This window comes from Diabrotica virgifera, chromosome 6 (assembly GCF_917563875.1).
Source record: "Diabrotica virgifera virgifera chromosome 6, PGI_DIABVI_V3a".
In the NCBI taxonomy this organism is placed as follows: domain Eukaryota; kingdom Metazoa; phylum Arthropoda; class Insecta; order Coleoptera; family Chrysomelidae; genus Diabrotica; species Diabrotica virgifera.
In genome coordinates this window covers 19576716-19602831 of record NC_065448.1, presented here as the reverse complement: position 1 = coordinate 19602831, position 26116 = coordinate 19576716, and the positions used below count along the sequence as shown (strand labels likewise).

Genomic DNA, 26116 nt, shown 5'->3' with positions numbered 1-26116 from the left:
AAATGTGTAACTAATACAATTTTTTTATAAAACTCTCAATTTTGCACAACTTACCTTTCAAACATCTTACTAAATGATGTTTCATTCAAAAAAAATCTCAAAAATTTAATTCAAATGATATGACGTCTCAAAAAATGTAATTTTTGAAATCTTCATAGTTTTATAGAATTATCACCACTTTAAGACGGTATTACTCTACTTTGAACAAATCTATTACAGTTTTATAAGTGCTTTTTTAAAGCTTAGGATGTAATCTTTAAAATGCACTAAATTATTTTACTTTATAAATGAAATAAACTATTTATTTTTAAGAAAATTAAGAAAGATAACAAAATGTAATACAAAAACCGAAAGTTACCAGCTAAAAAAATGTTTATACAAAGTGATCAAAACTTTTTTCTGTAAAACTTACCTAAAATACATTTAATAATAAGCTTCAGCAATAATAAATGTTCAGCAAAAAAAAATTTTTTTTTAGCTCCTATACAGTATGTCTGCGTAACTTGGAACCTATTGATAACTTTTTTATTATCAGTTTTACGAAAAAAAGTTATTCTTTATAAAATACTCTGCATCGTGTATAATCTAAGATGCAATAATCAAATATCAAATTTAATTAATGTTACACGAGGTATGTCAAAAAATATGAATTTCACTCAAGAGTAAAGTACCTTTACATTTCACAATATCGAAAATTGTTATTAAGAAAAGTTGTTTGGAATTAAAAAATTTGTTTTAGTGTTCAATTACATCCTTCTAATTAAAATATTGTCAATAATAGAGGAACTCTTAAGAAAAATTCATATTTTTTACATACCTCGTATAAAATTAAAAAAGTTTGATATGTGATGGTTTGATATCTTAGATTTTAGACCAGAGAGAGCATTTTATGAAGAATAACTTTTTTTCGTAAAAGTGATAATAAAATAGTTATCATAAGTAATTGTAATAAAATGATGATGAGTATCCGTAATTTGAGAAAAAATTTTTTCGATTAGAATGATGTAATTGTATATTTAGACATAGTTTCTTATTTCAAACAACTTTTCATAACAGAATTTTTTGATATTCTGGAATATAAAGGTACTTTACCCTTTAACGAAATTCATATTTTTGACATATCTCGTATAAAATTGATAAAAATTGATATCTGATGGTTGGGTTTTAGATTTTTGACTATCCAGAGCATTTTATTAAGAATAACTTTTTTCGTAAAATTGATAATAAAAAAGTTTTCCATGTGGTTCCTAGCTACGCAGACACGCGTTTCTAAAGATTTTTTCAGAATATAGATTAAAAAGATTGGGTAACAAAATGCAACACTACCGTACTCCACGTTTGATGCGTAGTTTTTCGGTACGACTATCTCCATTTTGGAAAGAGGCTAGTTGATTGTAATATTTTATCTATTGTACCTATTTTAGCAATATTATACGTAGTGCTTAAGTCCTGCTGCCCAAAGGCAATCGAAAAGTGTATCGTGTTGTACTCGGTCGATGGCCTTCTCGAAGTCGATGAAACAAGCATATTAAACCTTCTTTTGGAACTGACTTTTTAGTAAGAGAACGCCCATACAAAATAGTGCCTCTCTGGTTACACGAAGGAACTAATAGACCCGAAACACATAGAAAAGAATGCATGGATTGACTATCTAAAGAAGCTGTGTAGAAGGACAACAAAATGTGCCAGTACTACTAATGTAGAACTAATGTTCTACTAATGTAGAAAGTTCAACAAAGACTTAAAAAGCTAAAATATAGAAAAGCTGCAGGTCAGCATGTAACATCAATTGAGCTGCTAACATATTAAAGAGCAATACAAGACGCAACCACATGACGCAACCAACAAGAATTACCAACAACATTATGAAAGAAAAAAAAATGAAGCATTTATTTTGTATTATTTTAAGTCTTTGGTCATGTAAAATGTGTAACTTAATATATAATTAAAGCTTTTTGTTAAGAATGCCACCTTAAACAAAAGATGCTTATCCTCGACTGACTTTTCCATTATGTCGTCACAGAAAAAATACCTTGGCACTAAGACCAAGTGACTGCTACATTGCTACATTCCGGCCAGCAGCCGCGAAGGCCGCATTGCACATGCATTCATAATACATTTCGCTAAGAGAACGAACGTACGGGAAGGTTGTGTCGTTTTATTTTGGTCGCAGCATCCCAGAATCTGGCGGATGAGCCTACCCTCCACACGATTCTCAGTTGTTCCCTCATGTCCGCGTAACCCACAAGCAGCAACGCTACAACGCTAGTTACTACAATCCCATCCGACTAATCAAGTGCGTGGTGAAATCACAGCTTGCTTGACTTTTTTCTCACAAATTTTGCTTTCAGTGTGTTCATATTTTACGTAAAGTGTGTGACTAACGTGTGCGTTTTTTAGTGTTTTTGTTTTTTTTTTATTTTATTACGTTTTAGTGTGGTTCTTTTTGGAGCCGGTTCAATTTTTTCAGGCGATAAATTTAGAAATTGGACGATTAGTTAGTTTTGGAACGAGAATAGTGTCGCAAATTGGGTCATTTTTTTCGAGTAAAAATAGTTTTGTGGGGCAGTAGTTGCACAAACATTAAATAACCGACTTTTTAATTATAGCATCGCAGTTTCGAACAATTAGGCATTTGTTAACAATATTTTTGAGCTACTACTTTAGTGTGATCTAAAATTAAGTCCAGTTATGTAAAATTCCCAATTAACCAAGATTCTTTATCTTGTACAGTTCATTACAGTTAAAACTGGTTATTCCAGTACAATTTTCTTTTCATCTTTAGGAATAAGGATTGATATATTTAATGTTCGTCAATTTTCCATCTTCTTCGTGTGCCTAACCCTTTAATCCCATATTACTGTGCCTGCAACAGTTCTGAAGAATTATATTGTTGTTTTTCCACCCCAAAGCTTTAACTTTTTCAACCAGAATGTGCATCGTTTTCCCGGTCCTCTTTTTCCTTCCACTTTCTCTTGTGTAACCAATGCTCATATTTTCCATTCCTTAGTATGTAACCAAAGTAGGACATTTTTCTTTCCTTCATACTGAGTATTTATTTTTTCAATTTTCTTAATTTTTCCGTGTTTGTTACATGTTGTGTAAAACCACATCTCAAAGCTGTCAAGTCTTTTTTGAGTTGCGTCCATAATCGTCCAGGCTTCAACTCCATGTAAAATGGTGGAGAATACTCATTACTCTAGTTTTATTTTCTATTCCCAGTTTTCCATTGCATAATACTGTTCTTATCTTACTGAAAGTGCTTCTGGCCATTTCAATGCGTCGCTGTATTTCAAGGCTGCAGTCTCATTGTTGATTGAGCTCACATCCCAAGTGATTATATCTGAGTACTTTCTGTAAAGCTTTTCTTTTAACGTAGATTGTTTCGTATTCAATCTTATTCTTACTGACAAACATGATATTTGCTTTTTTTGTGTTCAATCCGTTCCATACCTCTGGCAATACAATTTTCCATGATTTATAAACAATTTTTATCTTCTTCGACCCTTTTATCTATCTAATAGTATTTAATTAATATCTGTAACTTTCAGTTTCATTGTCCAACATTCTATGAATTGTTTTCCCCTGTTCCTTTTGAGACTGTTTTGTTTTCTGTTTTCTGTTAGTTACATCGTTCAAAATGTTACCTTTCCCCGTAAGATGATGCATTCATGATGCCAGGTTGTTCTATTTCCTCCATTCTCGTGAATAATGCCTAGTATGATTTCTGCATTAAAGCAGGTGGGTTAAATTTATAGCAAATTGATCTGTCATCTAACTTGTCCGGACCACTTCCCCATTCCTGAATGTTAGCTATGTTTGTGACAAATCCATGTCACACCTGTTCTGTCCTGAATAGTAATGTGACTTCTCCGTAATGAAGGTTAGCTATATTTGTATTACCTTGTTCTCTTTATATAATACATATTTACTTTTTGATAAATTCGGTCAGACCATTCCAATGGAGATTGTCTCTTTGAGTATTGAGAGTCCACCATCAGTTTTGGTGGTAGAAAATTTAGTAAGTTGGTTAATTCAACCATAAAAATTCCAACACAACGTCGTTAGATCACTCCATAGTAAAATTACCACGGCACTGACTACCAGTTCTTTGCCGAGTCGGAAGGGTTGGAGGGGTACGTACCTAATCTATATCACCTTCTGACTTCCTGAACCGTGTTCGTTTACTAACAAACGATGGTAGACTTCGCTCCGATCGTAAGTCACAAATTTTGAAGGAAATAACGCTTTTGATGATATACATAGTTATAAACAAATGAAGATAAAAAAACTCATAAATCATATAAAAAACTTTAATATGGCGTTCGCTGAATATGTCTATCCTTATTTGTTGCTTATAAAATTACAAAATATGTCATAAATTTTGAGATTTTATAAATCTGGACCTCGGAGGTAAACTACACTATGTCATTTCGAGTAACTGTGTTTAGTGTGTGTTTGCAACAAAGTTCAGAGCACTTAGAATGTTAATAAAAATCTGATATATGCCATAATTGTTTGATATGGGCCATTCCTTATTTGTTGCTTATAAAATTACAAAATAAGTCATAAATTTTGAGATTTTATAAATCTGGACCTCGGAGGTAAACTACACTATGTCATTTCGAGTAACTGTGTTTAGTGTGTGTTTGCAACAAAGTTCAGAGCACTTAGAATGTTAATAAAAATCTGATATATGCCATAATTGTTTGATATGGGCCATTCCTTATTTGTTGCTTATAAAATTACAAAATAAGTCATAAATTTTGAGATTTTATAAATCTGGACCTCGGAGGTAAACTACACTATGTCATTTCGAGTAACTGTGTTTAGTGTGTGTTTGCAACAAAGTTCAGAGCACTTAGAATGTTAATAAAAATCTGATATATGCCATAATTGTTTGATATGGGCCATTCCTTATTTGTTGCTTATAAAATTACAAAATAAGTCATAAATTTTGAGATTTTATAAATCTGGACCTCGGAGGTAAACTACACTATGTCATTTCGAGTAACTGTGTTTAGTGTGTGTTTGCAACAAAGTTCAGAGCACTTAGAATGTTAATAAAAATCTGATATATGCCATAATTGTTTGATATGGGCCATTCCTTATTTGTTGCTTATAAAATTACAAAATAAGTCATAAATTTTGAGATTTTATAAATCTGGACCTCGGAGGTAAACTACACTATGTCATTTCGAGTAACTGTGTTTAGTGTGTGTTTGCAACAAAGTTCAGAGCACTTAGAATGTTAATAAAAATCTGATATATGCCATAATTGTTTGATATGGGCCATTCCTTATTTGTTGCTTATAAAATTACAAAATAAGTCATAAATTTTGAGATTTTATAAATCTGGACCTCGGAGGTAAACTACACTATGTCATTTCGAGTAACTGTGTTTAGTGTGTGTTTGCAACAAAGTTCAGAGCACTTAGAATGTTAATAAAAATCTGATATATGCCATAATTGTTTGATATGGGCCATTCCTTATTTGTTGCTTATAAAATTACAAAATAAGTCATAAATTTTGAGATTTTATAAATCTGGACCTCGGAGGTAAACTACACTATGTCATTTCGAGTAACTGTGTTTAGTGTGTGTTTGCAACAAAGTTCAGAGCACTTAGAATGTTAATAAAAATCTGATATATGCCATAATTGTTTGATATGGGCCATTCCTTATTTGTTGCTTATAAAATTACAAAATAAGTCATAAATTTTGAGATTTTATAAATCTGGACCTCGGAGGTAAACTACACTATGTCATTTCGAGTAACTGTGTTTAGTGTGTGTTTGCAACAAAGTTCAGAGCACTTAGAATGTTAATAAAAATCTGATATATGCCATAATTGTTTGATATGGGCCATTCCTTATTTGTTGCTTATAAAATTACAAAATAAGTCATAAATTTTGAGATTTTATAAATCTGGACCTCGGAGGTAAACTACACTATGTCATTTCGAGTAACTGTGTTTAGTGTGTGTTTGCAACAAAGTTCAGAGCACTTAGAATGTTAATAAAAATCTGATATATGCCATAATTGTTTGATATGGGCCATTCCTTATTTGTTGCTTATAAAATTACAAAATAAGTCATAAATTTTGAGATTTTATAAATCTGGACCTCGGAGGTAAACTACACTATGTCATTTCGAGTAACTGTGTTTAGTGTGTGTTTGCAACAAAGTTCAGAGCACTTAGAATGTTAATAAAAATCTGATATATGCCATAATTGTTTGATATGGGCCATTCCTTATTTGTTGCTTATAAAATTACAAAATAAGTCATAAATTTTGAGATTTTATAAATTTGGACCTCGGAGGTAAACTACACTATGTCATTTCGAGTAACTGTGTTTAGTGTGTGTTTGCAACAAAGTTCAGAGCACTTAGAATGTTAATAAAAATCTGATATATGCCATAATTGTTTGATATGGGCCATTCCTTATTTGTTGCTTATAAAATTACAAAATAAGTCATAAATTTTGAGATTTTATAAATCTGGACCTCGGAGGTAAACTACACTATGTCATTTCGAGTAACTGTGTTTAGTGTGTGTTTGCAACAAAGTTCAGAGCACTTAGAATGTTAATAAAAATCTGATATATGCCATAATTGTTTGATATGGGCCATTCCTTATTTGTTGCTTATAAAATTACAAAATAAGTCATAAATTTTGAGATTTTATAAATCTGGACCTCGGAGGTAAACTACACTATGTCATTTCGAGTAACTGTGTTTAGTGTGTGTTTGCAACAAAGTTCAGAGCACTTAGAATGTTAATAAAAATCTGATATATGCCATAATTGTTTGATATGGGCCATTCCTTATTTGTTGCTTATAAAATTACAAAATAAGTCATAAATTTTGAGATTTTATAAATCTGGACCTCGGAGGTAAACTACACTATGTCATTTCGAGTAACTGTGTTTAGTGTGTGTTTGCAACAAAGTTCAGAGCACTTAGAATGTTAATAAAAATCTGATATATGCCATAATTGTTTGATATGGGCCATTCCTTATTTGTTGCTTATAAAATTACAAAATAAGTCATAAATTTTGAGATTTTATAAATCTGGACCTCGGAGGTAAACTACACTATGTCATTTCGAGTAACTGTGTTTAGTGTGTGTTTGCAACAAAGTTCAGAGCACTTAGAATGTTAATAAAAATCTGATATATGCCATAATTGTTTGATATGGGCCATTCCTTATTTGTTGCTTATAAAATTACAAAATAAGTCATAAATTTTGAGATTTTATAAATCTGGACCTCGGAGGTAAACTACACTATGTCATTTCGAGTAACTGTGTTTAGTGTGTGTTTGCAACAAAGTTCAGAGCACTTAGAATGTTAATAAAAATCTGATATATGCCATAATTGTTTGATATGGGCCATTCCTTATTTGTTGCTTATAAAATTACAAAATAAGTCATAAATTTTGAGATTTTATAAATCTGGACCTCGGAGGTAAACTACACTATGTCATTTCGAGTAACTGTGTTTAGTGTGTGTTTGCAACAAAGTTCAGAGCACTTAGAATGTTAATAAAAATCTGATATATGCCATAATTGTTTGATATGGGCCATTCCTTATTTGTTGCTTATAAAATTACAAAATAAGTCATAAATTTTGAGATTTTATAAATCTGGACCTCGGAGGTAAACTACACTATATCATTTCGAGTAACTGTGTTTAGTGTGTGTTTGCAACAAAGTTCAGAGCACTTAGAATGTTAATAAAAATCTGATATATGTCATAATTGTTTGATAGACAATATGTCTATATTTTAATGATAATATATAATCAATTTCTATAATCCAACTAATAAAACAAGTGGATTAAAAAAACTTGTTCAGAAAAACGCCATGTCGACATAGTGTAGTTTACCTCCGAGGTCCAGAAATATTTATAACTTCTGTAAAAATTAAGTTAGAACCTTCTTATTACACGGAATGCTGAGATTTCTTGTGCTTAAATTATATTTTAAATTTCAAAGCAATTGATCAAATAGTTTAAAAGTTATTTAATTTATTTATTCCAAATTCATTTTTTTGCAACACTATAAGTCAGACAATTATTATTATGAGGTTACAGTAATACTTCGGAGATTTTATGAAAGAAGAACATTTATACTATTAACTTAATGAAATAAAAATGACAAAAAGTAATTTGAAACAGTGTAAAATTATTTTGCAAAAACATGTCGATTTTTTTGCTCACTTATAAACAATTAGAATAACTTTTTAACCGTTACCCGTAGAAAAATTATTTTTCATATTTAGAAAGACTGAATTTTTATACACATTTAGAAAGAAAAACAATTGTCCTAGGACAATTAGGGACTAAGTTAGCCCCCCCCTTTTTTAATTCACATGTTCTTGCAAAATAATTTTGCAATACTATTTAGAATTATTTTTTGTCATTTTTTTTATTAAATTAATAGTGTAAATTTTCTTCTTTCATAAACTATCCAAAGTATTACTGTATCTTCATCATTTTCTGACTTATAGTGTTGCAAAATAAATTAATTTGGGATAAACAAATTAAATAACTTTTAAACTATTTGACCAATTGCTTTGAAATTTAGAGTATGATTTAAGCACCAGAAGTCTCAGCATTCCGTGTAATAAGAAGGTTCTAAGTTATTTTTTACATTAAGTTATGAATATTTATAAAAACTCAAAATTTATGATTTTTTTGCAATTTTCTAAGCAACCAATAAGGATAGACATATTCCGCGCACGCTATGTTGAAGTTTTTTATACAATTTATGAGTTTCTTATTCTCAAATTTGTTTAAAATGCTTAATTTTTTGGTAATAGACGAAAAAAGCGAATATTTACCCTTTTTTATCTTCATTTGTTTATAACTATGTATATCATCAAAATCGGCGGCAGGAAACATATAGGTTATTATCATAGATGTCCATACTACTGAAAAAATTTAATTTCGGCCTGGAGGGGGTTGTGTCACCAACAGGATATTTTTTTTCCTTATTTCTCTGAACTATATTTAGGTTTTATCTTACATATTTTCTATTTCTCTTGGCGTGCCATGCCACGTTCCGTGGGATCCCAGCTTTAGTCTACGTAAATTCCAGCAACATCAGTCACAATTATTTCTCATTTTAATAAAGTTTAATTTATCGCATTCGAGTATAAAATTAAATGAAAAATAGCAAATAGCAAGCCAAAAACAAAAACCTGATTTTTAAGCGTCAGTGACGATGATGGAATCGCCATCAAGCCACTAATCAGTTTAATGATTTAATGGCGGCATTCGAAATTGCGTAACTCGTATCCGGAAAAAAACATGTCCAACTGAATTAGCGCATGTTATAATAGACGGATCTACATACAGGATGTTTGCTTTAAAATGGTAATACTTTGGATTTATTACTGATTTTTTTTAGTACAAACGCGAGGCAATGTTTATCGTTTGGTAATTCATTTAAGACTTTGACTTATATCAAAAATGTTTGTGCTTCTCTCCTATTTTTTCATTTCTCTTGTTAAAATTGTCTTGTGGTACAGTGGAGCATTAAAAGCCATATAAGTCAATTTTTTTAAATCAACATGTGTGTTTTTTTACTATTCCCTTTTCTATCATGTTATATCCTTCCGTTATGTCCCATATCTGCCTTTTATCTTCTCTCTGTCACTCCCCATCCTCTCTGCACTCCTTATGTGAACTATAATTGGACCGCATTATGTAATAACGGATTAACCGCCAAAAGTCCAAAATCGAGATATTAGTGCCATCTTGCAGCTAGGGTGCAAATCTATGTATAAAAATATGTTTTTTGTAAAAAAATTTAAAAAAAAGTTGTTTTTAAATGCCTGTATTAAGCGACATTTTTTATTTTATTAAAAAAAATCTCACATTAGGATTTGTAATATCGAACTAAACACCAATAATGGTACATAATCCATTGTCATAAACAAAAATCCGCATCTTTGTAAGTGTAATAACAAATCAAGCGCCACGAATAGTCGGTTAATTCTTTATTACAAAACATAACATATGTACCAACGTTTAAGATATCGAATTAAAAGACATCCTTTGTTAGGTAACATCAGATTAAGCGCCAAATATGTCTCTTAATCCGGTATTCGGATCCTAACTCATGCATATCTTAAAAAAATCATAACGAATTAAGCGACATTTGATCGAATAACTTTTAAAATATAAATTATTTTAAAAAAATTTTAAACACATGTAAAAGTCTATTTACATTTGCATTAATATATTAAATATGAAACATGTCAGTACTATATTTTAGAAATAGTACCAAAAACAAGTTTAAAATCTTTAAACCGATTTATCTCAAAACTACATTTTGGCGCTTAATCCGCTATTACATAACGCGGTCCAATTTACTATTTGAGTAGCATTTTTCCTTCTAACAGCCTGTAAAATATTATGAAAAACAGACATTATAATAAATAAGAAGGCCATTTTAAACTGCTTATACAATTAGAAAACATGACTTGTATAAAATCAAAATTAGTTTCAAAGTTTTGATTACTTGTGAAAAGTATTTTGGATATTCTGTAAATTTTTTAGAACCATTTATTTGCAGGTTATGTATATTTTAGCAAAAAGGAACCACACTTAAAATGATACATTTAACTCATGCTTTTGCATTTGAAATTCAGTGGTCGTTTGCCAAAAGCAGATATATGATATTATATGTCCATTTTTGGTACTTTTCAGGAGAGCAGATTCAAATTTCCACGCCGGCCATAAAATTACAGTTTTTTCTTCTATGTCAACTCATATAAATAGCTATATAAACATTAAACTCAAAATTAAATATGATATTTCTAAAACTGTGATTTTATGGACATCGTGGACATTTGAATTTTCTCTTCTGAAAAATGTCAAAAGTGGACATATCAGCTTTTGGCAAACGGCCACTCAATTAAAACTGATTGTTAATAATTTCCAGTGATGATCATTTTCATTCTTCGCAATATATCGTTGTCGTTTTGTACATAATATATTATGTCGTATCTCAAAAGCTTTGGGTATCTAATAGGATAGGTATATATTTAAGACAGAATTTGTCGTAGGAGAGGAGCACGATTTGTTAGTCTTTGTATTTAAATCTGTAAACACCAGCTTGCTATGACCATTTCAAGCTCGTTATGCATACATAGATGTACAAACTCAAATACGAAGACCGACAAGATATCTCTAGAAAATTATGTCACCTGTGGTAGCGTACAAAGTGCCATCTACTCTGATAACCATGCAATGAAAACAGTTTATTAATTATAGTTTTCCGTCTGCGCTAAACTAAATGTGCAAAATTTATATCTTCCAGAAAAACTTTCTATAGCTTAGATGTGTTCAAGGCAGTAATGTCGTAGGAGCACGATTTGTCACATTTTGTATTTCAATTGGTATACACCAGCATTCTATGACCATTTCAAGACCGTTAGCTATATCAGGCATGCATAGATATGTACAAAGTCAAATACTAAGACCGACAAGACATTTTTCAATCTAAGGAACATGAGAAAATAGCATCAATACAAAGATATTCTTTATTTTGTTCTGTGTAGTTCTCTGTTTGATCTACATCAGCTATTGTATACATGGATGATGACCATATTTAGGATCCCAATGTAAAAGGAGTAATCACCAGAGTAGTAGATATACCGGTTTGAGTAGGAGATCTATGATTCTCTAGTTCTGTTATTATGCTCTCCCAAACAGTGGACAGCTATAGTTTTAAGCGCAATAATGGATTTGTGCTACAAAAACTTGAAAAGAGCAGTTTCCTCTTCTAAACAGATCCAACATAAATCCTATTGTATCAAATTCTTCTTATCATATTTAATGACTAAATTTTGAGAATTCCTATTTTGCATTTCATTAATTTACGTTGTTCCAAAACCACCATATTTATACGTGTTTGTTCTTTGCATGTACTTCTGTTTTCCGCTTGTGCATGTTTCTTTGAGCTTGTTTTTAGTATATTTAAAGAAAATAGACAACTACAGTGTTGTATGTAAGAGATAAAAAGGTGATCCATTTTAGTAACGAATAACTTTTGCCTTGTTCAGATCGGCTGGATGATTTTTCTTCGTTTTACGTTTTTGATGCCAATTCAAAATCAGCTAGTTTCTGTATATTATACTCTAGCACAGCGTTTCCCAACCGGTGGGTCGCAGCTTGGCTCTTACAGTAGCTGAATAACGTAGATATATATCATCATGGGTGAGGGATGGTTCGTGAATATGAAAAAATATCAGAAGGTGGGTCGCTAGACATAAATGGTTGGGAACCACTGCTCTAGCAGATAAACAGTGCAATAATTACTAGCACTTTCTTCGACGTTATCAATTTAGGATGAGACTGTAGATTTTCTAGTCTTGCTAAAGACCTAAAGACGTCCGTAGAGGTGCCAGGCCAGGAGTGTAGCTGTACTGAAAATAAAAGCCAGGTATGAAAATTATTTCAGTACAAACAAAGTGGAAATAAACATGGCAGAGTCGCATAACCGACAATAATATATAAAAAGTATTGGAATTGTTTGTTTCGTATTTTCAGCCGTTCAATGCTTGAAGATTGTTGGCCACGTCCTCTGTAGATGTTACCCTCTTCGTTATGAGAGCAACGAAGAGGGTCTAGAATTAAAGACGGAAGAGGTCTTGAATTCAAGTAAATTAACTTTAATTCACGAAGGGGAGCTTCATCTAAACAAAGTGTTACTCGTAGCACTACGAGATAGGCACCGAAAATGTCAGTATTGACTCGGAACAAATGACAGCTCCCAGAATGCCACGATGGCTTCAAGTAACGAAGTACTCAAGGAAGATCATTAGTAAGTGATGGGACGATATGTTACTTGCTCATCTGCATTGGATTTGATAATATCCGTAGATGACCAGTCAGGAATAAGCAATTCCAGTACGTAGCCTATAAACCCCTATAATAATGTGTCTTGACGAAACAACGGCTATTGAGAACTATGTTAAAAATTCTCAATAAAGCATAAATATTATTTTATATACAGATATTATACAGTGATGACGTTTGAGTTGGAATAAATTCATTTTCTCGAGAAGGGGCGAATTTGGAGAGAAATCCTGAGACAGGTCGATTTTTATTTCTAAATTTTGACTTTTTAGCATAATATATCATACTAGTGACGTCATCCATCTGGGCGTGATTACGTAATCGATAATTTTTTTTAATGAGGATAGGGGTCGTGTGATAGCTCATTTGAAAGGTAATTCAATTCTCTACTCACTAATATAAACATTAACATAATTATTTATACAGGGAGCCCAACAAAAAATTTTTTGAATTAAATTAATTGAGACAAAAAGAAGAATGTATGCAATTTATTTAATGCCAAATACATTTTACTGCTGTCGGAAAACATAAAAAAATGTTAATTTGAAAATTAAACATTGCTTTTCGCTTAAATTAAATGTTCAAACTGCTAAGAGGCAGGTGGGTGGCAGCTTTAATATTGAATTTAAGCGAAAACCAATATTTATTAATCAAATAAACATTTGTTCCTGTTTTCGGACAACAGTAAAGTGTATTTCGAATTAAATAAATTACATGAATTCTTCTTTTTGTCACAATTAATTTAATTAAAAAAAAATTTTTTGGCACCCTGTATAAATAATTATGATAATCTTTATATTATTGAATCGAACATTGAACAACCTTTCGAATGAGCTATTACGCGACCCCTATTCTCATTTAAAAAAATCATCGATTAAGTCATCACGCCTAGATGGATGAAGTCACTAGAATGATATATGCCAAAAAATTATAATTAACACGTTCAACGCCATGGGGGTCACCGGTGACCTCCGCAACATTATACAAACAAAAAAATATAGCATTATACAAAGTTGTTTTCTGTGCCGTCGGTCACTCGTTTCGTTAATAATATTATGTATAGAAATGACCGTCAAGGCGCTGTAGAATAGATCTTTTGAATGGGACAAATCTACCTACATAAGTAAAAAAGATATAGAACGATTTTTGAATTTTTATATCATGTTATTGAAAATCTTGTCTGTTATAAATATTTATGGAAAGTAATGAAATAACTAAAATAAACTAGTTCTAACTAATTAGAAATTTAACAATAAACAATAAAATATTAAAATGAAGAAAATAATTTTTAGAGAAATGTTGAAAATTTTCAAAATGAGATTATATATATATCTGTGCACCTTATTGAAACATGGCAAACATAAATGGGGATTACCTTCACACTGCATGCAAAAACTGTTCACCTTTTTTGTTTTATTTTTAGCTAGTTTTCTGCCCACTTGTACCACATTAAGCTTATAACACTGAACACAATGACGTCTTGAATCTCTAACTTTCCCTGGTTTCGTTCCCAATTCATGCTTGATTCTTGTTGGTCGTGACGTTCTTGCTTCAGGTTCGTCTTCTTTTCTGGAACTGGTGAGATAGTCAACTAGAGCTCTTCTAAAATCTACAATTGACATACAGTTTTTTGTTGTTTCACTGTACATAATAGAGGCATTTACAACAGCAGTATTTAACAATAATTCAATTGCCAGTTTCTTGTACCATTTGACCGTTTTTCTTAGTGGGGATGAATATGAAGTCATTTGGTCGCTCATATCAACAGCAGATTTAGATTTATTATAATCTAGAACCATCTTTGGTTTTTTAATTACCTTGCCTCTTTTTCTAATCGTAGAAAATTTATTTGAATGTTTAGTGGATAACATTAAGACATCTCGTTTATCCTTCCATTTCATGACAGTGATTCCATCTTCATTTTCCTGTGCAATACTTTCTCCGCGACGAAGTTTAGTTTCCACAACTTTTTTTGGCAACCCTCTCCTATTTTTTCTAACTGTTCCAACCAGATGGGTATCATTATTTAATAATTCGTATGCTAACTCTAAACTAGTGTACCAATTGTCAGTTGCCATTGTGTGACCTTTGTGCAGTAAATCCTTACACAATGATAATACCACATTGGTTGGCGTATTATTTACTGCATCATTATTTTTTCCACAATATAATTGCAGCTTGTAGGTGTATCCAGGAATCGTGCACAGTTTGAATAGTTTAAAACCGTATTTGTGTCGTTTCTGTTTATTATACTGACGTCCAATAAAACGTCCTCTAAAGGGCACCATACTTTCATCTACACATAAATCTTCTTTAGGAGAGTAATATTGCTTGAATTTAAAATTTAATTCATCTATAAGCCCCCTTATTTTGCCAATACGATCTGCAGGGTCTGTAGTTTGGTTGTCAGAGAAGTGAAGGAATTGTAGAATTAACTCAAACCTATTCCTACTCATAATTGTTCCAGGAAATTGTTGTCCCATAATTTTGTCTTTACTCCAATAGAAATTAATTTTTGGCAGCTTTACCAATCCCATAAATAGAAGAAGGCCAAAAAAACGTTTAATTTCATATTTGTCAGTTGGTATCCAAGAATGTGAACGAGCTTGCGGTTTATTATCTTTTTCTAAGATAGATTGTGTCGCAAATAAATTTGTTTCATTTGCTATCTTTTCAAAAAGATTTTCAGTAACCAAAAGCATATAAAAATCTTCAGGAGGGGCTTGCATCAACACAGTCGAATATGGATGATTTAACCCAATTAATTCTGTAAATGGTAGTATTGAACGTTGACGTCCCATCGGCTCGAACCATTTGCGTGAAGAACTTGTTTGGTTTATATCATTGATTGCAACATCATTATTTAACAAATCAGGCTCGCTTTCAGAATCAGAAGTAATAATTCGTCGCTTCCGACATTTGGACACATGCAAAATTTCATTTTCAGAGTCATCTTCTTCATATGAGATCTCTCCCTTACGTTTCGATTGTTAGAAAGCTCTTCTTCTTTGATATTATTAACACTTGCTGCCAGTAAATCAAATCGTTCAATATCTGCTTCACTTATAAAAAAATCGTCTACATTACCAAAAATATCTGCAAAACTTTGATCTTCATTGTTCACCTCCATAGTGTGGAATTTTCTCCACAAAATAGGAACAAAATAATACAGAACAAAGAACCAAAAAAACACTATTACTGCATCCACTTGAAGATTGCAAGAACTGACCTGTTGTTTCTTGTTAGAACCGCATGGTCACTGGACACTTTCTCCCGCCCCAGAGGGGCGGGAATTGCTGAGAGTAGGATGACCGACATTGTGACCGGCGCGGCGTGGTACAACTGAAAAGTTAATTTCTATTCAATAGCGCCGCGGAGGGCAGCGGTGACCTCAATGTGTTTTTTTATATTTATGACTAAAAAATTCGCTCAAAACTAAAAATAAATATTATATCTATTTTGAACACATAATATCAGATATATATACAAAAAAATTTTTTTTTAAATTTTTTATCCATTTACCCATGGCGTTTAACGTGTTAAAAAATAAAAATCGATCTGTTTCGGGATTTTTGCCCATTTTCGAGAAAATGAATTTATTCCAACTCAAACGTCCTCACTGTATAAGTATTGATACGAATAAGGATACACATAAGGATGAATATTCTATTCAAATGTGTTATATTGTTAATTTGATTTTTTTTACAAATTAAGCAGTAACAAAAAGCTATGAAATTTTGAGATGCATTTGAACAAACCGAAAATCACTGATGTTTCTGAATAAATAAGGTTGGAAAAGATTAAAATTTAATAATCTATAATTTCTCATACTAAAACAATGTGTACAGTGGGACTAACTATGTAGGTTGTCTATTTTCTTTAATGATTATATATTTTTCTAAAAACTAAAATGGGTGCTATGAAAGATCGTTTAAAACACGTTTAAAATTATTCCAAAATTATTATATTATATTTTATTAAGCAGTGAGATGAAAATATATAGCAGAAGAAATTATTTTTTATTGAAGATTTTAAATTTTAAACCGAGTTTTACTTTGTCCAATTCTCAATAAATGGATATCAATAAATCAAGGAATATACGAGATTCCATGTGAAGACTGACAAATCGTACATCGGACAGACCAATCAAAGAATGCATGTTAGACGAGAAGAACATTGAAATGCCATCAAAAGAAGAGAAAAATGGCGTTTTTTGCATATCATGTCTCAAATACATACATTCATGACATGCAGTAAACCTGAGCCTAATATTGAAATTAAAAGAAAACGTGAAATCGGAGAAGCAATAGAAATTGAAAAAAAAATCGAGACGAGTAGGACCCCGCCTACCTATACACATACAGGGCCAATCACAAGAAGCAGTGCCTGAAAATAACAAAAATACAAATGTCACACCGGCCATTAGTGCAGGGCGCATCTGTTTTGACATGGACGTTGAGAGGTGACTCAAATTTTTTTGCAGAAATTGCTTGGAATTAACTCCTATAATAATAATTGGGTTATCCTCCTACTCAAAAATGTCCGGAACATTGTTTAAATAATCAAAATGTCAAAAATTAAGGAAAAATTCGATTATTTTCTTCGTTTTTTGATTATAACTTTCAAAGTATTCACTTTTGAGAAAAGTTGTACTGATATAAAAGTTGCGTAATTAAATTTCCTACAATATAGGATTGGTTACAAAGTTTAAAAATTGTCACCCTTGTTGCAAAATAGCAATAATTGCGAAAAAAAATATAAAAAACAAGTATTTGCATTTTACGTTTTTCAACCATTTATGCTACACTTAGGACCTCCACATTTTACCCAGAAAAACTATATAATATAGTAAAACAATACTTTAAATTTCATTAATATCGGTGCAATAAATTTTGCAAAATAAATTTTGCAATCCAGCTTTCGCAAAAAAATTCATGTTTTCAAAATGTTGCAGGACTGAAAATAAAGCAGGTAGCAAGTTGAATTTTTTTTACGTATAGAAGAATACCGTACCATTTGCAATTTTTAAAATTAAAATCCATTAACTACCACTGCGTCAGGAATTTTTTTAAATAAACATTAATTTTTGGTGCTACGCGCAGGACAGCGGTGTTTGATTCACACAAGTTGATTTCCACCAAAATTTCTTCCAATCTTTATCTAATATATTATTTTCTTACACTAATATTTTGTTGTATTTTAATATTTTAATTCCACAAAAATCAAACTAATTTGATTATTGTTTGTGAAATATTGTTTAAACAGTTGCATATGTTTAAAAATAATAAACTTTTATTCTCTAACTTAAAATATATGAACAAAAAAAGTTTTTGCCAAAAAAAGTGTTATTTCAAAGGACATAGTATGTGTTTTTATTTTGCAATAAACAAATTTATTTATTTATATCGAAATGTACTAAAAATTAAAATTTGTCAATCATTATCAAAGGTCATTGGAATGCCCAATCAGAGCAAACTATCCGCTGTCCTGCGCGTAGCACCAAAAAAAAATGTGTATTTAAAAAAATTCCTGACGCCGTAGTGGTTAACCGATTTTAATTTTGCAAATTGCAAATGAAAGGTACGGTATTCTTCTATTTGTAAAAAAAATAAACTTGCTGTCTGCTTTATATTTAGTCCTGCAAGATTTTGAAAAAATTAAGTTTTTTTGCGAAAGCTGGATTGCAAAGTTTATTTTGCAAAATCTATTCAACCGATCTTAATTAAATTTACAGTATTGTTTTCTTATATCATAAAGTTTTTCTTGGTAAAATATGAAGGCCCTAAGTGTAGCATAAATGGTTAAAAAACGTAAAATGCGAATACTTGTTTTTTTATCGTTTTTTCGCAATTATTGGTATTTTACAACAAGGGTGACAATTTTTAAAATTTTTAACGAATTCTATATTGTAGGAAATTTAATTGCGCAACTTTGATGTCAGTACAACTTTTCTCAGAAATGAATACTTTCAAAGTTATAATCAAAAAACGAAGAAAAAATCGAATATTTCCTTCATTTTTTGACATTTTGATTATTTAAACAATGTTCCGGACCTTTTTGAGTGGGAGGATAACTCAAATATTATTATATGAGTTATTTTCAAGCAATTTCTGCAAAAAAATAAGAGTCACCTCTCAACGTCCAAATGTACTAATATTTTTCCAGATGCGCCCTGGTCTACATTGTAAAAGCAAATTCTAATCACTCACATAAAATTATTTTCAAGCGAAATAACAACAGGCTCTCCAATACAAATCCTGTATATGACAGTATGACGGAAATTAGAAATCCTGTATATTTACTGGCAAATTATTAGGAAACAAAGTCAGGAGCTGTAAACAAAGCAATTAGATATAATAACTTGATCATCGACAAACTAAGCATGCTTTTATATTTATATATACATGATGTAATAGTTTGAAGACTAATAATAATAGTAATCAAAAATTCATATAATTACAGAACTAGATACGAAACCAAAAAAATGTTCGTTACACAAAGTGTAAACTGAAACCAATTAGAAAGAAAATGCGAACCCTGTGCCGTAGGGCGCTTTTACCCTTTCCGGGGGTAAAAATGGTTTTATTAAAAATATCACTAGGAATTAATATAAGTATTAGTTCACCAATTCTAAGCAACTTTTATGTTATACATTTTTTTCTGAAACTCAATACTTTTTGACTTATTATTCGCAAGTGAAAATGTCATTTTTTTCATAAAAAAGAATTTTCAAACGGTTTTTTGCAAATTACTCAAAAAGTATATATTTTATGAAAAAGTTATGTATTTTGTAGAGTACAAAATTGTAAGTTTTGCTTTTCTATAAAATATGTAGTTTTCGATTTATTTGAACAAAAGAGAATTTGTTTGTAAAAGTTCAAACATTCTCTCACTTCATTTTTACTTGCGAATAAGTCGAAAAGTATGGACTTTCAGAAAAAAATGTATAGGATAAAAGTTGCTTAAAGTTGGTTAACATATTCATTTTCGGTGTTATTTAAAAAATGTTTATCCCCGAGATGGAGTGGCATACCCCTCTCCCCAAGGTAAAGGTCCCTACGGCAGAGGGTTAACTTTGAAGCAGAGAGTAAATTATCCAGTTACGCTGTATTTTACTTTCATTGACTGGACTATATTGTAAAGTGAATTTAAATTTTAAAAGTAATTTAAAATTGAAATAACAACATAAAATTATATAGTTTGAAATTATAAGAACTATTTAGTGATAATTACGCGAATATTCGAAGTTTCGCAACTCATACGCACAATTGACCAACGTAATCATCGTTTACGTCATTAATAGCACCCATTTTTTTGATCGCGCAAAGTCTAACTGGTCCTATCTAGTTTTTAGGTGTAGCTTTGGTTATGGAAAAGTCTAGTTGTGGCTACGAACACGCCTTGGTTCTAAGTGGCTATGCGGCCGACGTCACGGGCACTATGTATTCGTGGCTGACGTCGTGCCAGAAGCGCGTTTACACCGTTAAAGGTTCTGATTGAAGTCTGTAAATGCACTATCTGGTACGACAGTCGGGCATGTGCAAGCATCTTTGTTGTGTGCACGATTATTATTATTATTTTTAGAGGTCCAGATATGGTTCCACCTTCATGCAAGAACTAGTTAACTCAGTTTGAATAGTTTATAAAAACATAGATTCACATAGTACAAAGAACAATAAGAAATATATTAAGCGCCCATGTCCAGTTTACATACAGTTTATTGCATCCTTTCATAGTCCAGAATATTGTAGCGTAATTACGGTTAAAATAATACTCTCGGTTCGTTTATACGAATTTATTTATACAAGTTTTCTTTTACAATCTCTAGCTTAAACTAAACTCTTCTAATACCGCAATTTGCTTAAATACAAAATAACGTTATTCTCGATAATTCCAGACTTAGCCACCTCTAGCTATTGTGTGACCTTCCACATACCGCACATCTTTCTCCACCGATTCCACGTATATCGTGCTTTCGCCAGAATGTTCTCGAGATGGAACCGTTTGGAGCTGCTACTTGCGGTCGGTGATTCATTATTTTGTTACAATATGCTTGAAGGAGGCAAGAATGTATTAGGAGGTACTAGATGGTCTGATAAGTAACCTCCCTAACACATAATAGGTAGGGGAGGACCAAATCAGGAGAATTAGTTGAACGAGAAAGCAATTTAGAAGCTTAACTCATGAATTTTTGTTGTGACCTTCCACATACCGCACATCTTTCTCCACCGATTCCACGTATATCGTGCTTTCGCCAGAATGTTCTCGAGATGGAACCGTTTGGAGCTGCTACTTGCGGTCGGTGATTCATTATTTTGTTACAATATGCTTGAAGGAGGCAAGAATGTATTAGGAGGTACTAGATGGTCTGATAAGTAACCTCCCTAACACATAATAGGTAGGGGAGGACCAAATCAGGAGAATTAGTTGAACGAGAAAGCAATTTAGAAGCTTAACTCATGAATTTTTGTTGTGACCTTCCACATACCGCACATCTTTCTCCACCGATTCCACGTATATCGTGCTTTCGCCAGAATGTTCTCGAGATGGAACCGTTTGGAGCTGCTACTTGCGGTCGGTGATTCATTATTTTGTTACAATATGCTTGAAGGAGGCAAGAATGTATTAGGAGGTACTAGATGGTCTGACCACAAGTAACCTCCCTAACACATAATAGGTAGGGGAGGACCAAATCAGGAGAATTAGTTGAACGAGAAAGCAATTTAGAAGCTTAACTCATGAATTTTTGTCACTGTAATAACACCCTTGTGAGTCGGTGTATTGTATCGAAGAAACCACACTTTTTCTTCTGCATATTTGGTAGTTTCTCATTGGGTTCCTGCTTTAGTTTGTCTAATAATGCACCATAATAGTGGCTATTGACAGTTTTATTATTTTCAAGACAGTCAATTAAAATTATGCCTTTGCAATCCAAAAATATAGTGGCCATGTGACTTTTTCGACCCATTGATCGACTCTTGGTCGATTTAGAGCAGGTTTCCCGGCTTCAATCCACTGTCGTGCTCTGCCGTCCTCAATTAAAACGCGATATCTGCAAAAAAATTGAAAATCGAGTTTTTGTTATATATGTGGTTTCCTTGTGACCTTATTTTATGCTTCTGCAATGTCTGAAAGCCGCATCATTTTATTTACTACCAAAATAAACAAATTGGAATATGCCGTATGTGCTAAATTTCAATAGTTGCTTAATTAAAATGCGGTATCTACAGAGTACTCAACTAAAAAGCAGTATGTTCAGGCGAGTATCATGTACTTGCCGCGTTTTAATTGAACACAGCGCATTTACCGCGTTTTAACTTAATTATTTTTCCATTTTTTAAACATTACGATTATTTATATTTTGAACATTTATGACATGTAGGTATTTTGCGTATGTAATAAACAATTATAAGCTATTTATTTTTCTTTTTCGGTAACTATTCTTCCTTGTAAAAAATCCTATTTGTAAATAAAATGCAGATACGGCACTATTTCAGGTCCAGTAATATGTCCGCTGCTCAATTGCTCAATTAAAACGCGGTATATGACTTTTTATTTACAGCTTTGATAAAAACATGATTTTTTAAAGAATACATATATTTTTAAATAATGTTCAACTATCATTAGAACATGTTTTAAGTTAAAAAGTTGTCAAAACATATAGAGTCCTGAGAAAAAACTTTGAGAGCCGATTTCTCGGTTTAAAGTTGGCTGCACATACCGCGTGTTATTTGAGGACGGCAGTAGCTTTACTTCGATGATCCTTATTTAGCCTTTTTATACCCAAGGCTCATTATATCAAGGCGACCTTGAATATTTTCAGTAAGTTTTACAGAATCTGCCTTGCTATGCTGAAGGTTCATCTGTAGAGGACCTGATTTGGGCTCTTGTTCTATTTGGGACAGATACAGAATCTCTCCACTGAGGTCGCCTGTCTACTCTGTTCTTTTAGGCATAGACTTATTGTTTACTCATAAGAGTACATCATTTCTGTGTCATCTTCTCTTCTATCTCTATCTTATATTCCATTTTATTCATACGAGTTGGGATGAATTGCTGTCAGGCAGGGCAATGTGTCTATACCGTACCAAGGCTATAAGCGTCCAGACTTGGCCATCCCTGAGAGCATCGCTTAGCCAAGACTTGACCGTAATCTTTTCACATATCTCACCGTTAGATGAGTCAGTGGTGGTTCCGCTGTCTTCTGATTTATTGATTGAGCATGGTGTACGTGTGAATGTGAATGAGCATGAGTATGTCTGCGTATGAGAGTGTATGGCATGTTCAATCAACAAATCTAGCAGAAAGGAGCAGATTTAGCACTTTCTAATTAAAAGAAATGCTAGATCTAACCGAAAACTTTAGTCAGAACATAACTGAACATAATATATGTAGTTAATGAATAGTATTACTACACTAATGCGTAGGTCGAAAACACCTCATATTCCTTAGCTTAGCTGAAAACTGAAAAAATATTGGAGATACCTAGTTCTTGCATTGAGGCGAGCATTTTGTTAACAAAAGTTTAAAAGCCTGTACGTTTTTGTATAGTACAGATATGCATATTATTTTTTTAAAATAAGTATTGAAGAAAATATGTAACTTTCAACAATTTTATAGAAAGAGTCTATTATACATTTGATATGCAATCATTTTTATAATTTTCTTATTGACTTCTTATATGTAATCTTACTATTCCTTAATCCTTGATATTATAATATTAAATTACTTTTACCATTTTACCAATAGTTAAGATTATAACAAATAACAGTCAAAAGATTTATTTTATCGAACTCTATTAAGAGGGCTTTTTCCTTAACTTAGCGTCTGGGAAACTGTTTTTGATATTTTCATACAGGAACTGTTATCTCTCAAGAAATGTTGAATCCTTAACCATTACGAATATTTTCCCTCCTAAAATAGATATCACATATATTTTAAGCATAATAATAACACAGTTTTCACTGCATTCTTTTTGCTCAAACTATTCCATTTAACCACCATTCTCGTTGGAATTTTACCGCGCTGAGTAGATGGGACGTGAATTGTAAATTGTAGAATTCCCCCATCTTCCTTAGTCTCAGCATCCGTATGGCTTGCAAATTGTAGAAGCCTCGGAGGTGTAACCAGAGAAGGTTGCCATTGTTTTCATTCTGGTGGGATGTACGAGGGTCGTTTTTTTTTCAACCTCCGTTTGTCCATAAAAAATTCCCGTGAAGCGTTTCGCCATTGCGGTGCGCAGTGGGCGACAGCGCATCTCCCCCGCTACACTCTACATTAATCCCGACTTCCAGGCATCAGTCTGTACTGTGCTACACACGAAACAACATGGCCGCGACAATTAGTTCTCCCGCCAAGTGTGAATTACGCGCTGTCATTCGCTTTTTGCAGGCAGAAGGCAATAGTGTAGCTGCAATTCATCGAAGGATGTGTCAAGTGTACGGAGAAGGGTTTATGAGTGATGGAGTTGTGCGTGAATGGTGCCGAAAATTCAAAGAAGGACGAAATTATGTGCATGACGAAGGGGGTCAAGCTCACAATTCTGTAGTTACAGATGAGCTTGTTCAACGTGTTGATGAAGCGGTGAGAAACAACCGTCGCTTCACTTTAACATCGTTGGCAATGGAATTTCCACAAGTTTCATTTGACACATCCTTGATGTGTCAAGTGTGTGTGTTGTGTGCCAAATGAAAGCGAATGACAGCGCGTAATTCACACTTGGCGGGAGAACTAATTGTCGCGGCCATGTTGTTTCGTGTGTAGCACAGTACAGACTGATGCCTGGAAGTCGGGATTAATGTAGAGTGTAGCGGGGGAGATGCGCTGTCGCCCACTGCGCACCGCAATGGCGAAACGTTTCACGGGAATTTTTTATGGACAAACGGAGGTTGAAAAAAAAACGACCCTCGTAGAATAGCATTATGTTGCTTTATATGCCATTAGAGTGAAAACTTAGCCTTAAGTCGAGCCCTATCTCTTTTGCCTTCTTTTCTTGTGTCTAGCTTGTAAATTGTTAAAATATACAGAAGTAATTATTTGCTTCACCTTAACCTACAAGGTCACCTGTCAACTTAGTGGACCACCAGCTAAGTTGGCTGGTGACTTATGTCAAACCCACTTGTTGATAGGGTTTCGAGTAAGGGTCACGTTCCTTTTTATTTAATTCTAAAACATCGACATTGTGTAGTTTTGATTTTAATTTTTTCTACTTTTAAAATGTAATGTAAACAATCCTATACCGCTTTGTGAAGGGCTTTTTTGGAAGTACTCAAGGCTTCACTGATGATGGTCTGATCAAGGACCGAAAATGTTTTGAGAAATTGTAATCCGTTTGGATTAATGTAATGTTTTCATTATTTTAATGTTTCTAAACAAATATACCTATTACATTGGAATTATTTACTTCATTGTAACAGACACTTCCTCTTGTATTATTATTTGGACTCGACTCACACTCAACTACACCGTTAGTGCAATTTTTTTAACCGTGTACCAAGATTCTTGACTTGTTTTGTATAGATTATTTCTATAGACCAACTATGAAATAATCCGTAATGATATAGAAAAAAATAACATTTGTTTAAAGAAGATATTATGAAATACATATTATTTTATATCCGTCTGTCTATATGTGCTAAGGTGGAAAAACTGTTATTATCTTTGTTATTACCTGTTTTAGATTAGTAAAATAATTTATCTTAAAATTTAGTTGTTTTAATAAATTCTTAATCATTTGGCAAATGAAATTGTAAAATTATTTTTTCACATTATGATATTTACGTATTTTATGATTTTTAAAAGCCTTATTTTTACCTACTTAATGTTTCGAAATATAAAATACTGTCTAATGAACCTTCCTGTTCATTAAATTATAGGAAAACCGTGTATTTTCTTTATAATAGATGTACATAATTTAATATTTGTTTTATTTCCCTTTTGTGTAGGTTATATGTGCAAATAGTATATATTAACTGTTTATGGCATAACTGTCTGCTGCACGTGTAATTATTTCATACTTTATTGTTACATAATATTCTAAGGCTGCAAAAAAGTGGCGGCCGTAGCTCAATGGCTATGGTACTGGCTTACGAAGCCGGATGGAGCAGGTTCGATCCTCGGAACACACATCAGAAATTTTTAAATTTCTAAATTATCTTATCTGCCCCCGTGCTTTGAAAGGCACTTAAAGCGGTCGTTTCAGCCACGGAAGTAGTCGTTACATTAGCACCATAGCCAGAAGATTA

General features: G+C 32.3%; 1 protein-coding gene and 1 long non-coding RNA gene across 2 annotated transcripts in view; both read left to right on the top strand.

The window, feature by feature from the left end:
• The window catches only part of LOC114330318 (DNA-directed RNA polymerases I, II, and III subunit RPABC3), a 295889-nt gene that overhangs the window by 258499 nt on the left and 11274 nt on the right, over positions 1 to 26116 (top strand). The window lies entirely within an intron of this gene.
• LOC126887083 (uncharacterized) lies at positions 1675 to 25789 on the top strand. The gene is made up of 2 exons (XR_007698952.1): positions 1675 to 2296; positions 20220 to 25789. It is a non-coding gene; the product is annotated as an uncharacterized LOC126887083 (long non-coding RNA).